Source organism: Triticum dicoccoides, chromosome 3A, assembly GCF_002162155.2.
Source record: "Triticum dicoccoides isolate Atlit2015 ecotype Zavitan chromosome 3A, WEW_v2.0, whole genome shotgun sequence".
NCBI lineage: Eukaryota > Viridiplantae > Streptophyta > Magnoliopsida > Poales > Poaceae > Triticum > Triticum dicoccoides.
The window spans coordinates 667,234,209-667,250,807 of NC_041384.1; positions in this window are offsets into that span (position 1 = coordinate 667,234,209).

Genomic DNA, 16,599 nt, shown 5'->3' on the forward strand with positions numbered 1-16,599 from the left:
GTGATATGGTCAAGACATGATGCTAAATTTTATTGTATGAGATGATCATGTTTTGTAACCGAGTTATCGGCAACTAGCAGGAGCCATATGGTTGTCGCTTTATTGTATGCAATGCAATCGCGCTGTAATGCTTTACTTTATCACTAAGCGGTAGCGATAGTCGTGGAAGCATAAGATTGGCGAGATGAAAACGATACTACGATGGAGATCAAGGTGTTGCGCCGGTGACGATGGTAATCACGACGGTGCTTCAGAGATGGAGATCACAAGCACAAGATGATGATGGCCATATCATATCACTTATATTGATTGCATGTGATGTTTATCTTTTATGCATCTTATCTTGCTTTGATTGACGGTAGCATTATAAGATGATCTCTCACTAAATTTCAAGATAAAAAGTGTTCTCCCTGAGTATGCACCGTTGCCAAAGTTCGTCGTGCCCAGACACCACGTGATGATCGGGTGTGATAAGCTCTACGTCCATCTACAATGGGTGCAAGCCATTTTTGCACATGCAGAATACTCAGGTTAAACTTGACGAGCCTAGCATATGCAGATATTGCCTCGGAACACTGAGATCGAAAGATCGAGCGTGAATCATATAGTAGAGATGATCAACATAGCGATGTTCACCATTGAAAACTACTCCATTTCACGTGATGATCGGTCATGGTTTAGTTGATTTGGATCACGTGATCACTTAGATGATTAGAGGGATGTCTATCTAAGTGAGAGTTCTTTAAGTAATATGATTAATTGAACCTAAATTTATCATGAACTTAGTACCTGATAGTATCTTGCTTGTTTATGTATGATTGTAGATAAATGGCCCGTGCTATTGTTCCGTTGAATTTTAATGTGTTCCTTGAGAAAGCAAAGTTGAAAGATGATGGTAGCAATTACACGGACTAGGTCCGTAACTTGAGGATTATCCTCATTGCTGCACAGAAGAATTACGTCCTGGAAGCACCGCTGGGTGCCAGGCCTGCTACTGGAGCAACACCAGATGTTGTGAACGTCTGGCAGAGCAAAGCTGATGACTACTTGATAGTTCAGTGTGCCATGCTTTACGGCTTAGAATCGAGACTTCAACGACGTTTTGAACATCATGGAGCATATGAGATGTTCCAAGAGTTGAAGTTAATATTTCAAGCAAATGCCCGGATTGAGAGATATGAAGTCTCCAGTAAATTCTATAGCTGCAAGATGGAGGAGAACAGTTCTATCAGTGAGCATATACTCAAAATGTCTGGGTATAATAATCACTTGATTCAGATGGGAGTTAATCTTTCAGATGACTCATTGACAGAATTCTCCAATCACTGCCACCAAGCTACAAGAGCTTTGTGATGAACTATAATATGCAAGGGATGAATAAGACTATCCCCGAGCTCTTCACAATGCTGAAAGTTGCGGAGGTAGAAATCAAGAAGGAGCATCAAGTGTTGATGGTCAACAAGACCACTAGTTTCAAGAAAAAGGGCAAAGGGAAGAAGAAGGGGAACTTCAAGAAGAAAAGCAAGAAAGTTGCTGATCAGGAGAAGAAACCCAAATCTGGACCTAAGCTTGAAACTGAGTGTTTCTACTGCAAGCAGACTGGTCACTGGAAGCGGAACTACCCCAAGTATTTGGCGGATAAGAAGGATGGCAAGGTGAACAAAGGTATATGTGATATACATGTTATTGATGTGTACCTTACTAGAGCTCGCAGTAGCATCTGGGTATTTGATACTGGTTCTGTTGCTAATATTTGCAACTCGAAACAGGGACTACGGATTAAGCGAACACTGGCAAAGGACGAGGTGACGATGCGTGTGGGAAATGGTTCTAAAGTCGATGTGATCGCGGTCGGCACACTACCTCTACATCTACCTTCGGGATTAATATTAGACCTAAATAATTGTTATTTGGTGCCAGCGTTGAGCATGAACATTATATCTGGATCTTGTTTAATGCGAGACAGTTATTCATTTAAATCAGAGAATAATGGTTGTTCTGTTTATATGAGTAATATCTTTTATGGTCATGCACCTTTGAAGAGTGGTCTATTTTTGATGAATCTCGATAGTAGTAACACACATATTCATAATGTTGAAGCCAAAAGATGCAGAGTTGATAATGATAGTGCAACTTATTTTTGGCACTGCCGTTTAGGTCATATCGGTGTAAAGCGCATGAAGAAACTCCATACCGATGGACTTTTGGAACCTCTTGATTATGAATCACTTGGTACTTGCGAACCATGCCTTATGGGCAAGATGACTAAAACACTGTTCTCCGGTATAATGGAGAGAGCAACAGATTTGTTAAAATCATACATAGCGATGTATGTGGTCCGATGAATGTTGAGGCTCGTGGCGGATATCGTTATTTTCTCACCTTCGCGGATGATTTAAGCAGATATGGGTATATCTACTTAATGAAGCATAAGTCTGGAACATTTGAAAAGTTCAAAGAATTTCAGAGTGAAGTTGAAAATCATCGTAAAAAGAAAATAAAGTTTCTGCGATCTGATCGTGGAGGAGAATATTTGAGTTATGAGTTTGGTCTACATCTGAAACAATGCGGAATAGTTTCGCAACTCACGCCACCTGGAACACCTCAGTGTAATGGTGTGTCCGAACGTCGTAATCATACTTTACTTGATATGGTGCGATCTATGATGTCTCTTACAAATTTACCGCTATCATTTTGGGGTTATGCTTTAGAGACAGCCGCATTCACGTTAAATAGGGCACCATCAAAATCCGTTGAGACGACACCTTATGAACTATGGTTTGGCAAGAAACCAAAGTTGTCATTTCTTAAAGTTTGGGGCTGTGATGCTTATGTGAAAAAGCTTCAACCTGATAAGCTCGAACCCAAATCGGAGAAATGTGTCTTCATAGGATACCCAAAGGAGACTGTTGGGTACACCTTCTATCACAGATCCGAAGGCAAGACATTCGTTGCTAAGAATGGATCCTTTCTAGAGAAGGAGTTTCTCTCAAAAGAAGTGAGTGGGAGGAAAGTAGAACTTGACGAGGTAACTGTACCTGCTCCCTTATTGGAAAGTAGTGCATCATAGAAAACTGTTTCTGTGACACCTACACCAATTAGTGAGGAAGCTAATGATAATGATCATGAATCTTCAGAACAAGATACTACTGAACCTCGTAGATCAACCAGAGTGAGATCCGCACCAGAGTGGTACGGTAATCCTGTTCTGTAAGTCATGCTACTAGATCATGATGAACCTACGAACTATGAAGAAGCGATGGTGAGCCCAGATTCCGTAAAATGGCTTGAAGCCATGAAATCTGAGATGTGATCCATGTATGAGAACAAAGTATGGACTTTGGTTGACTTGCCCGATGATCGTCAAGCAATTGAGAATAAATGGATCTTCAAGAAGAAGACTGACGCTGATGGTAATATTCTGTCTACAAAGCTCGACTTGTCGCAAAAGGTTTTCGACAAGGTCAAGGGGTTGACTACGATGAGACCTTCTCACCCGTAGCGATGCTTAAGTCTGTCCGAATCATGTTAGCAATTGCCGCATTTTATGATTATGAAATTTGGCAGATGGATGTCAAAACTGCATTCCTGAATGGATTTCTGGAAGAACAGTTGTATATGATGCAACCGGAAGGTTTTGTCGATCCAAAGGGAGCTAACAAAGTGTGCAAGCTCCAGCGATCCATTTAGGGACTGGTGCAAGCCTCTTGGAGTTGGAATAAACGCTTTGATAGTGTGATCAAAGCATTTGGTTTTATATAGACTTTTGGAGAAGCCTGTATTTACAAGGAAGTGAGTGGGAGCTCTGTAGCATTTCTGATATTATATGTGGATGACATATTACTGATTGGAAATGATATAGAATTTCTGGATAGCATAAAGGGATATTTGAATAAGAGTTTTTCAATGAAAGACCTCGGTGAAGCTGCTTACATATTAGGCATAAAGATCTATAGAAATAGATCAAGACGCTTAATTGGACTTTCACAAAGCACATACCTTGACAAGATTTTGAAGAAGTTCAAAATGGATCAAGCAAAGAAAGGGTTCTTGCCTGTGTTGCAAGGTGTGAAGTTGAGTCAGACTCAATGCCTGACCACTGCAGAAGATAGAGAGAAAATGAAAGATGTTCCCTATGCGTCAGCCATAGGCTCTATCATGTATGCAATGCTGTGTACCAGAGCTGATGTGTGCCTTGCTATAAGTCTAGCAGGGAGGTACCAAAGTAATCCAGGAGTGGATCACTGGACAGCGGTCAAGAACATCCTGAAGTACCTGAAAAGGACTAAGGATATGTTTCTCGTATATGGAGGTGACAAAGAGCTCATCGTAAATGGTTACGTTGATGCAAGCTTTGACACTGATCCGGACGATTCTAAATCGCAAACCGGATACGTGTTTACATTAAACGGTGGAGCTGTCAGTTGGTGCAGTTCTAAACAGAGCTCATGGCGGGATCTACGTGTGAAGCGGAATACATAGCTGCTTCGAAAGCAGCGAATGAAGGAGTCTGGATGAAGGAGTTCATATCCGATCTAGGTGTCATACCTAGTGCATCAGGTCCAATGAAAATATTTTGTGACAATACTGGTGCAATTGCCTTGGCAAAGGAATCCAGATTTCACAAGAGAACCAAGCACATCAAGAGACGCTTCAATTCCATCCGGGATCTAGTCCAGGTGGGAGACATAGAGATTTGCAAGATACATACGGATCTGAATGTAGCAGACCCGTTGACTAAGCCTCTTCCACGAGCAAAACATGATCAACACCAAGGCTCCATGGGTGTTAGAATCATTACAGTGTAATCTAGATTATTGACTCTAGTGCAAGTGGGAGACTGAAGGAAATATGCCCTAGAGGCAATAATAAAGTTATTATTTATTTCCTTATATATCATGATAAAAGTTTATTATTCATGCTAGAATTGTATTAACCGGAAACATAATACATGTGTGAATACATAGACAAATAGAGTGTCACTAGTATGCCTCTACTAGACTAGCTTGTTAATCAAAGATGGTTATGTTTCCTAACCATGGACAAAGAGTTGTCATTTGATTAACAGGATCACATCATTAGATGAATGATCTGATTGACATGACCCATTCCATTAGCTTAGCACCCGATCGTTTAGTATGTTGCTATTGCTTTCTTCATAACTTATACATGTTCCTATGACTATGAGATTATGCAACTCCCGTTTGCCGGAGGAACACTTTGTGTGCTACCAAACGTCACAACGTAACTGGGTGATTATAAAGGAGCTCTACAGGTGTCTCCAAAGGCACATGTTGGGTTGGCGTATTTCGAGATTAGGATTTGTCACTCCGATTGTCGGAGAGGTATCTCTGGGCCCTCTCGGTAATGCACATCACTTAAGCCTTGCAAGCATTGCAACTAATGAGTTAGTTGCGGGATGATGTGTTACAGAACGAGTAAAGAGACTTGTCGGTAATAAGATTGAACTAGGTATGGGATACCGATGATCGAATCTCGGGCAAGTAACATACCGATGACAAAAGGAACAACGCATGTTGTTATGCGGTCTGACCGATAAAAGATCTTCGTAGAATATGTAGGAGCCAATATGAGCATCCAGGTTCCACTATTGGTTATTGACCGAAGACGTGTCTCAGTCATGTCTACATTGTTCTCGAACCCGTAGGGTCCGCACGCTTAAGGTTACGATGACAGTTATATTATGAGTTTATGCATTTTGATGTACCGAAGGTTGTTCGGAGTCCCGGATGTGATCACGGACATGACGAGGAGTCTCTAAATGGTCGAGACATAAAGATTGATATATTTGAAGCCTATGTTTGGATATCGGAAGTGTTCCGGGTGAAATCGGGATTTTACCGGAGTACCGAGAGGTTACCGGACCCCCCCGGGAGGTATATGGGCCTTAGTGGGCCTTAGTGGAAGAGAGGAGAGGTGGCCAAATATGGGCCACGCGCCCCTCCCCCCCTTGGTCCGAATTGGACAAGGAGAGGGGGCCGGCCCCCCTTCCTCCTCTCTCTCCTCTTTCCCCCCTCCATGAATCCTATTCCAACTAGGAAAGGGGGGGAGTCCTACTCCCAAGTAGGACTCCTCCTGGCGCGCCTCTCCTGGCCGGCCAGCCCCCCTCCCTTGAACCTTGCGACGGTAGTACATCAAGATCGTCACCACGCCGTCGTGCTGACGGAACTCTTCCCCGACACTTTGCTGGATCGGAGTCCGGGGATCATCATCGAGCTGAACGTGTGCTAGAACTCGGAGGTGCCGTAGTTTCGGTGCTTGATCAGTCGGGCCGTGAAGACGTACGACTACATCAACCAAGTTAACGCTTCCGTTGTCGATCTACAAGGGTACGTAGATCATACTCTCCCCTCTCGTTGCTATGCATCACCATGATCTTGTGTGTGCGTAGGAATTTTTTTGAAATTACTACGTTCCCCAACATAGGTATGTTTCCATGGTCTTGAGTCAAGAGGAAGATCTCATACAACCCATGGAGGATGACATCAAGTGGTGATCATCATCACGTTTGCAGTGTGCAAGTTCAAGTGGAGCAACTCGAAGAGAGGCTCACCCATAATGGAGTATGGGGGAGCAATCAAGCTTGAAGCTTGTTGTCCATTGTGGTGTCAATGGAATTGTGAAGATGTGCCAAAGAGTGGCTCACCCATAGTGGAGTATGGGGAAGCAATCAACTAGTCTTCATCGAGCCAACACAATCAAGAAATGTGGTCCAACTTGAGGAAGTCAAGATCGTCATCATCTAGCTCAAGTGGACTATGTGCAAGGCAAAGGTTTGCCCTTGATAGGTTTTCTATTTTACCGGTCTCATAGTGGTAGTTGGGAGACCGGGTTGTAGGATCAATTGCCGTACTATCAAGGGGGGCTCTCTAGGAAGTAGCTTGATCGTATCATTAGTCAAGAGCTTAAACCATTGCATCCTTGCATCACCTTTCTTGGTTCTTGTTTGGTTCCATTTGTGAGTCTTAGAGCTTATGGTCATCTTGATGACAAGCTTGAGTTCATCGAAAATGGAGTTCGCATGCATCTTCTATGATGTTTTCGGTGTTGGAGGTTTTACCGGTCTTTACCAAGGAAGGGTTCTCACCATTTTATTATGTTCCTTTTCTCACTTTCTTCTTATTGATATTTCTCTCAAGATTGTGTTAGCCCTTGTCGTTAGCTTTCCAACAAACTTGGTTTCGTTGAATTCGAAGCTCGTATGTGAAAGTTGTGGCTGTTTTGATATTGCCTGTTTTACACAGAGAGGTTGTACCGCCCCATGGAGAGGTTGTACCGCTTGACCGGTACAACCGGTGTTTGGAGCGGTTGTACCGCTCCAGAATTGGTCCGGAGGTTGTACCGGTCATGTATCGCTCTACCACCGGACTGGTCTCTGTTGTGGTGCGGTTGTTGGGCGGTTGTGGGCCGGTTGTACCGCTTGTTGCCTGTTACCGGTTGTACCGGTGCTCATAGAGGTTGTACCGCTCCTATGTTGTTCTGTACATAACGGGCAGATTCATGGGGACCTATTTAAGGGGGTCTTCTTCCCTAATGGTTCCCCATCTCTTGAGCTTGTTTTTGCCCCCATTGTTGACCTTCTTTGAGCTTGCTAACTCTCACTCCCTCCATGGATTCTTGCTAGTTTTTGAGGGAAAAGAGAGAGGAGATCTAGATCCACATTTCCACCAATGACTTTCTCCTCTATGTGAGGGGAACCCCTTGGATCTAGATCTTGGAGTTCTTGGTGTTCTCCTTCTTGTTCTTCCTCTCATTTTCCTCCCTAGCATTAGTTGCTCTGGTGGGATTTGAGAGAGAAGGACTTGGGCACTCCGTGTGCCCTTGCCATTGCATTTGGTGCATCGGTTTGAGTTCTCCACGGTGATACGTGGAAGTGAAGTTTGAGAAGCTTATTACTCTTGGGTGTTTGGGCACCCTAGAGCTTGTTCCTCTTGGGTGCCTTGGCGCCCTAGACGGTTGGTGTTGTTCGGAGCTCAATCATTGTGGTGTAAAGCTCCAGGCAAGCGTCGGGGTCTCCAATTAGGTTGTGGAGATCGCCCCGAGCAATTTGATGGGTACCGGTGACCGCCCCCAAGGGTTGCCAAAGTGTACAGGTTCGGTGACCGCCCCTAAGGGTTGCCATTTGTACGGGTTCGGTGACCGCCCTTAAGGGTCCCTTAGTGGAATCACGGCATCTTGCATTGTGCGAGGGCGTGAGGAGATTACGGTGGCCCTAGTGGCTTCTTGGGGAGCATTGTGCCTCCACGCCGCTCCAAACGGAGATTAGCATCCGCAAGGGTGTGAACTTCGGGATACATCATCGTCTCCGCGTGCCTCGGTTATCTCTTACCCGAGCTCTTTACTTATGCACTTTACTTTGTGATAGCCATATTGTTTCTTGTCATATATCTTGCTATCACATAGTTGCTTGTCTTGATTAGCATAAGTTGTTGGTGCACATAGGTGAGCCTAATTGTTTTAGGTTTTGTGCTTGACAAATTAACCGCTAGGTTTATTCCGCATTTGTTCAAGCCTAAATCGTAATTATTTTAAAACGCCTATTCACCCCCCCCTCTAGGCGACATCCACGATCTTTCATTTGGTATCAGAGCCTCGTCTCTCTTTATTGGGCTTAACCGCCTAGAGAGTAAGGATGTCGACTAGGGGTCTAGGATTCTCAGACACTCTTAGTTTCGATGGCACAAATTTTGATGTTTGGGTAATTCGCATGCTTAATCTCTTTGGGGTCATGGACCCAAATTTAGAGCGAATTGTAGATATGGGTTTTTCTCCTCCAAAGGATCCCCAAAGATTATCTTTAGAGGATGAGAAAAACTCTTATCTCAATGCTCAAGCTTCTAATGTGCTTTTCGATGCTTTGAGCAATGTAGTTATATTTCAACTCATGCCGTTCCGGGATGCTCATGAGTTGTGGACGAAGCTTCAAGAAAAATATGGTGTGTACAAGCTTTGTGAGGATGATTGTTCTCCCTCCACCTTCGGTCGTATAGTCTTCTCAACTTCTTCTACTTCACCTACATGTGGTTTGCCACAAGGTAATGATATGGTGAGTAGTGTTGGTCATTGCAATGATGATAGTATGCTTATTGTGGATGATCCTTCATCACTATCTTATTGCAATGCTCCTTCTTTGGACTTTAACACTTCGAGCACTCTAAATGTTTCACATGCTTGTGTTAAAAGTTCTTGCATATCTTGTAGAAATTGCTTGCTCAAATCTCATGATGATATGCTTGCTATGTCTTGTTGCCATGATAAAAATGTATCTATTTCCTCGAGTTGTTGTGCTAACAATGTAGAGGAAACCCAACACTCCATGGAACAAGATGTGGTCTTGAACAGTGCTTCAAGGGATCCTACATCATCATCGGTTGCTTTTTGCCTTATGGCCAAGGCTTCAAAGGTATCTCCCACTTTGAATCCCAATATATCTTGTGATAATATTGATGATGGCAAGAGTGATGATGATGTCGATTATGATGAAGAGAATGATGATGTTGCCTCCTTAAAAGTTAAGGGGGGAATAATTTTTAAAGCTCTTCTTAAGAATAAAATTGCTCATTCCAACTTCATGGAAATCATGTCTATTGCTATTGAGGGCAAGAAATATATTGATGAGTTGGAATCTCGTCTTGAGGAGCATGAGGTCACCATTGATAAAATGGAAGGTCATGAGCGTGATTACGCTAATGAGATTGCGGACCTCTCTCAAGCTCTTGAACTTGAACAAACCACCAAGGAATCTCTTGAGGAGACTTTTGCTCTAGAGTTATCTAGAGTGAAGGAATCTCATGATAGAGCTCTTGAGGTGGCCAATTCTTTTGAAACTAAAAATGCTAAGCTTGAAGTTGCTCATGCTGGACTCCTTGAGGATTTTGAGCACCTCGAAAATGGCTCAAGGGTCATCAAGGGTGAGCTCATCAAACGCACCGAGTCTCATGCTCAACTTGAAGCTTCATATTCAAAAGAGCTTGCCAAGTTGTCTTCTCCTCTTGTTTCTAATGATGATGCTTGTGCCACTAACTCTATCTCTTGTGAAGCATCCATATTGAAGGAGAATGTTGAGCTAAGGGCTCAACTTGAGTTGCTATCTAGCAATTATGGGATGTTGGAAGAAAATCATGTAAAGCTCACAAGCTCTCATGATGATCTTCTAGTATCCCATAATGTGCTAAAGTTAGCTCATGAGGCCATGCTTGCTAAGGTAACATCTAGTGAGCCTCATGTGGATACTAGCACCACTTTTATTCAAAATGCTATATTGCCTTGTGCTAGTCCTCGCGATTCATCCATGCATAACATTGGTACATCTTGTGATGAATTGCTTTCCTTGGCTTGTTGCTCTAAATATGAATCTTATACTTCCTCTAGTTCTTGTGTTGAGACTAACCATGTAGAGGAAATCAAAGAGCTCAAGGCCCAAGTCACTTCTTTGATGAAAGACTTGGAAAAGAGTCATGAAGGGAAATTCACACTCAACAATATCTTGAGTGTGCAAAAATCCCCCAATGACAAAGGTGGACTTGGATTCAACTCCAACAAGAAGAAGAAGTCCAAGGTGAACAAAAAGAAGGGCCAAGAACAAGTCAAGAATTCGGCCAAGATTGTTTGCTTCAAGTGCAAAGTAGAAGGGCATCATGTTAGATCTTGCCCATTGAATAAGAAGCCCATTAGTGACAAGCAACAAGGGAAGCGGCCACAAGTTCACTCTCATTCTCAACCTCAAGTTGAAGAAAGGCCTCTTCCCAAGAAAACTCAAGCAAATGCTTCTCAAGTTGAGAAATCAAGTGAGAAGAAAGTAAAGAGTAGACGTTGCTACCTATGTCGTGAAAAAGGTCACGTCGCTTCTTCATGCACAAATGGTACCTTATCCAACCCTATTCTAATTGATGATATCTATTCTCTTGGGAAGTATAAAGTTGGCAATGTGTTTGCCAAATTTGTTGGTGCTCAAAGTGGTGTCAAGAAAAGAACCATTTGGGTAGCCAAGCCTATTGTGACTAACCTCTTAGGACCCAACTTGGTTGGGGACCAACAAGCTCAAACTTGATCAATAGGTGATATTGGAGGTCATTGGAGACTTGGCTACATTATGAAGAATTAAGGGGACTTCATCATTCTCATTGTCTCAAGCCAAGTCATTCGGATTATCAAGTTTCTATCTTATATCCAATGTTCCTCCTTGCGGTAACTCGTGCTTAAAGTGTCTACATTGATAGTTACTTGCCCCTTTGCATGTTTGGTTTCGTACCTTGCATGTGTTTGTATAGGTTGTGCTTCCAACTTGATTATCTTGAGCAATCAAGTATGTGTGTGTTGGTTTGCACATCATGTACATGTGTGTCATGCGTTGAGCCTTTTGCATCTAGTTTTTTTTCTTAGTTGGCTCTTGTGAGAGATTAATGGAATATCCCATTATGGGGGAGTGATGTGCTTTGTGCACTTCACAATCCTATAAAGGTGGGTACATGGGAAATACCACTTAGTATTGATATTGCAAGCTTATCTAGTCACTATGTGGTATGTCTTTTCATGAGAAATTCAAATTCTAAATAGTCCATTAATTATCTCTTGTTGGATCCTTTAATTGCCTCTTGTCTATCTTTAATTGGTATCACATTATGGGGGAGTAATATGCTATGTGTATATTACTAGCCTAGAAAATGTGTACATTTGAGATATTGTCATCTAGAGTTGATATTGTAAATTATCTTGTTCCTAGGTGGCATGTTAGCTCTACAAGTTGCAATTTGCTTTTTGTTTGGTGTGAAGATGATGTCGGATATCCTTGCTATCTACCACCGGGAATTATTTCCAAATACTTCTTGTCTTTTGACAATTGGTACTCACTTGTGTGGTAGATATTATTGATCATCTTTACATTAGGCTTTGCTTTTATTTTCCCTTTCTCTTGCCAAGGATTGTATCAACTCCCTTTGCCTTCCATACCACTGGTGGATCTTGTTTATTTCTTGATCTTATCTAGTGTTTGTATAGATATAGTGAAAGTGGTGATCCCATCTTGTGCTTTTTGTATTCAAATGCAAATTCTCCATATTGCACAATGCTTGGGGGAGCTATCCTATTTTTCTATAAAACACTCTTCTTGTGATCCTTATCAAGTGTGTGTCGGTGGAAGGCAAGTCGTTTCTTTTGGGTACTTTGTGCCATCATGAAACTTTGTAGAGAGCTTGGTTTGTTTGGAACCATCCTCTCTTTTGGGGGTTTGATATCCTTTATTTAGTGGGTATCAATGGATATCTCATTCCTTGATGTATCTTTTATTGATATCCTCCAAGTGATGATTTATTCATTTGGTATCTTTTCTTCACTTGGTATTTCTTTTTCTTTTGGTATCGGTTCTTGAAAGTCTTGAGCATGCGTATTAACTTCGTGTAGTATCTTTGGCATGCTTTCTTTCTTTGACCAAATATATAGGGGAAGCTCCACCAAGTCTCAAATTGGATGAGATGTGCATGAAATTTATTTTCGTATCTATGTGCACATTTTTATGTGGAGTTTGTCCTATGTATTGTCGGTTCTCTAACTCTTTGGTCCCAAGGAGTTTGGGTACCATTTTGTTTGTGTTGTTGTTCTAGGAACACTTGGAGATACATTGGAAGCTCGGCTCACTCACAAGGAAGGTGTTGTCATCATGTGCTTATTGGAGTCGAGCTAGGATGATCAATGAACTATTATCTACCTTCAATTGGTATCTACTACATCCTTCCAATGTTAACTCGGTAACAAGTATCTTCATATTCTTCATGCACACATTTCTTGTATCAACCTTGTGTAGGTTGTATCATGGCATGTTATTCATTCATTCTTGTGATACTTGTTTTCTTTCTCAAAGCATCCCAACAATGATCTCTTGTTGCTAGTTGTGATGTCTTTGTTGTTCGTGTGTGGACTTCATTTATATACAATAAGACCATATCTAGCCATGAGCTATGCTTCCAAGAAAATATCTTATTGGTATATGTATGACCTCCCTTTGGATATCTTGTTCCTCGTGTTGTAACTATTTCGGGTGTACATCCTTCTTTGTAGATATATATCATCATGATTTCGTCTACCTAGAATCTTATACACTTGAGAGAAGTTGCATATCTAGTTGATATCCTTTCTTTCACGGCCACCTTGTCTTTCTTATGTTATTTCTTTGGTGGCTCCGTGAAAGCTTTTGCCTTGAGTGCGTGTCTTCTATCGTTGCATCTTGATGCACTCTTGTGTGTGGTGAAGATTATTTTCCTCATGCTTATCTTTACGAGGCTTTTGCCATCCTAATTGGTATCCCTCGTCTTGATGAGGCTTTCATCTTCTATCTTCACCACGGGTTGTCACAAGCATAGGTTCTTAATATGCTTATTACTAAGCTTCTGAACCCATTTGCTAGTTGTGTGTGGGAATGATAGGCCTTGCACCGTGTGCCTCGTTCTTTCAAGACTTTATTGATGCCTAATGCTCATCCGTACATAAGTCTTCTCAAGTGCATTGCCTTGACTCACACACATCTTTTTGGTTGAGCCCATTCTTAAGTTGCCTCTTTTATTACTTGTTGCTCAACCATGTGTGTGTTGTAAGTACTAGGCTTTGTTTCCTATATGCTCACTTGCACTTATTGTAAGTTTCTATTGATTTTGGGGGAGCTGTGATCCTATTTTGTGCACTTTGTATCCAAATACAAAAATTCTTATGTGTGCACAAATCATGGGGAGCTTCTCTAGTTTCTTTAGAACACTCCTTCGCTCATATCATAATATCCTTTATTCATGTAGCTCGTAGGATCTTTGGTCTAGTTGGTTCAATTGATACCCATTGATTGCTTGCTTCAATTGGTACCTTTTGATTGCTTGTTTCTTTCTTTGTTATGTCCTTGTGGCATATCATTCCTTTAGCAATCTTGGTGCCTCAATATAGTTGGTCTTCCTCCAAGTATTACCGTTGGATATGTGTATTGCATTCCACTCTCTTGTTGAGAAATACACAACTTATGGAGGAACACAATTTATATTGGCCTTCTAAGCTTTTCGCCCATTTTGGCAATCGATGCCAATGGGGGAGAAGTTTCAGAGAGTTTTGTGGATAAGTTTAGAGAGTTTTTTCTTCTTGCTTTGGTTTTGTACCTAAGCATTTGCATCTCATACACATGCATTATTGGTTGTTGCATTGCATGGTGATAAATAATTCCTTATATAAACTCTCTTGAAAATGATTGTCATCAGTTACCAAAATGGGGGAGATTGAAAGGACATGCGGTGCCCCCATGTGTGGTTTTGGTAATTGATGACAATCTCTATGGACTAACGGTTGCCTTGAGTTATATTTGAAGGATTTGTTGAAGTCCATGTGTTGGTTTCAAGGAGTTTATGAGATGGCCAAAGTGCTTTTCAAGGAATTATCCAAAGATTGGTCATGTGTGAGTTGAGATGGCCAAAGTGCTTTTCAAGGAATTATCCAAAGATTGGTCATGTGTGAGTTGAGCTTATTGCAAGCATGTCTTGAAGAAGAAGATTGTGTGATCATTCATGTTTACCTTCAAGACATCATCCAAATGAAGAGAGTTGGAAAGATTCAATGTTGATCAAGACTAAGTCAAGAGTGAATCAAGTTGATCAACTCACAAAGCGTAGAAGAAGTACCGAGAGGGATCAAGTGATCCAATGGTATGGTAAGCATTGTCCATTACGCTTTGTGTACTAACCCATGGTCTACATGAGAGTTCTTTGTGGGGTTAGGTATGTTTCCATGGTCTTGCGTCAAGAGGAAGATCTCATACAACCCATGGAGGATGACATCAAGTGGTGATCGTCATCACGTTTGCAGTGTGCAAGTTCAAGTGGACCAACTCGAAGAGAGGCTCACCCATAATGGAGTATGGGGGAGAAATCAAGCTTGAAGCTTGCTGTCCATTGTGGTGTCAATGGAATTGTGAAGATGTGCCAAAGAGTGGCTCACCCATAGTGGAGTATGGGGAAGCAATCAACTAGTCTTCATCGAGCCAACACAATCAAGAAATGTGGTCTAACTTGAGGAAGTCAAGATCGTCATCATCTAGCTCAAGTGGACTATGTGCAAGGCAAAGGTTTGCCCTTGATAGGTTTTCTATTTTACCGGTCTCATAGTGGTAGTTGGGAGACCGGGTTGTAGGATCGATTGCCGTACAATCAAGGGGGGCTCTCTAGGAAGTAGCTTGATCGTATCATTAGTCAAGAGCTTAAACCATTGCATCCTTGCATCATCTTTCTTGGTTCTTATTTGGTTCCATTTGTGAGTCTTAGAGCTTATGGCCATCTTGATGACAAGCTTGAGTTCATCGAAAACGGAGTTCGCATGCATCTTCTATGATGTTTTTGGTGTTGGAGGTTTTACCGGTCTTTACCGAGGAAGGGTTCTCACCATTTTATTATGGTCCTTTTCTCACTTGCTTCTTATTGATATTTCTCTCAAGATTATGTTAGCCCTTGTCGTTAGCTTTCCAACAAACTTGGTTTCGTTGAATTCGGAGCTCGTATGCGAAAGTTGTGGCTGTTTTGATATTGCCTGTTTTACACAGAGAGGTTGTACCGCCCCATGGAGAGGTTGTACCGCTTGACCGGTACAACCGGTGTTTGGAGCGGTTGTACCGCTCCAGAATTGGTCCGGAGGTTGTACCGGTCATGTACCGCTCTACCACCGGACTGGTCTATGTTGTGGTGCGGTTGTTGGGCGGTTGTGGGCCGGTTGTACCGCTTATTGCCTGTTACCGGTTGTACCGGTGCTCATAGAGGTTGTACCGCTCCTATGTTGTTCTATGCATAACGGGCAGATTCGTGGGGACCTATTTAAGGGGGTCTTCTTCCCCAATGGTTCCCCATCTCTTGAGCTTGTTTTTGCCCCCATTGTTGACCTTTTTTGAGCTTGCTAACTCTCACTCCCTCCATAGATTCTTGCTAGTTTTTGAGGGAAAAGAGAGAGGAGATCTAGATTCACATTTCCACCAATCACTTTCTCCTCTATATGAGGGGACCCCTTGGATCTAGATCTTGGAGTTCTTGGTGTTCTCCTTCTTGTTCTTCCTCTCATTTTCCTCCCTAGCATTAGTTGCTCTGGTGGGATTTGAGAGAGAAGGACTTGGGCACTCCGTGTGCCCTTGCCATTGCATTTGGTGCATCGGTTTGAGTTCTCCACGGTGATACGTGGAAGTGAAGTTTGAGAAGCTTATTACTCTTGGGTGTTTGGGCACCCTAGAGCTTGTTCCTCTTGGGTGCCTTGGCGCCCTAGACGGTTGGTGTTGTTCGGAGCTCAATCATTGTGGTGTAAAGCTCCGGGCAAGCGTCGGGGTCTCCAATTAGGTTGTGGAGATCGCCCCGAGCAATTTGACGGGTACCGGTGACCGCCCCCAAGGATTGCCAAAGTGTACGGGTTCGGTGACCGCCCCAAGGGTTGCCATTTGTACGGGTTCGGTGACCGCCCTCAAGGGTCCCTTAGTTGAATCACGGCATCTTGCATTGTGCGAGGGCGTGAGGAGATTACGGTGGCCCTAGTGGCTTCTTGGGGAGCATTGTGCCTGCACACTGCTCCAAACGGAGATTA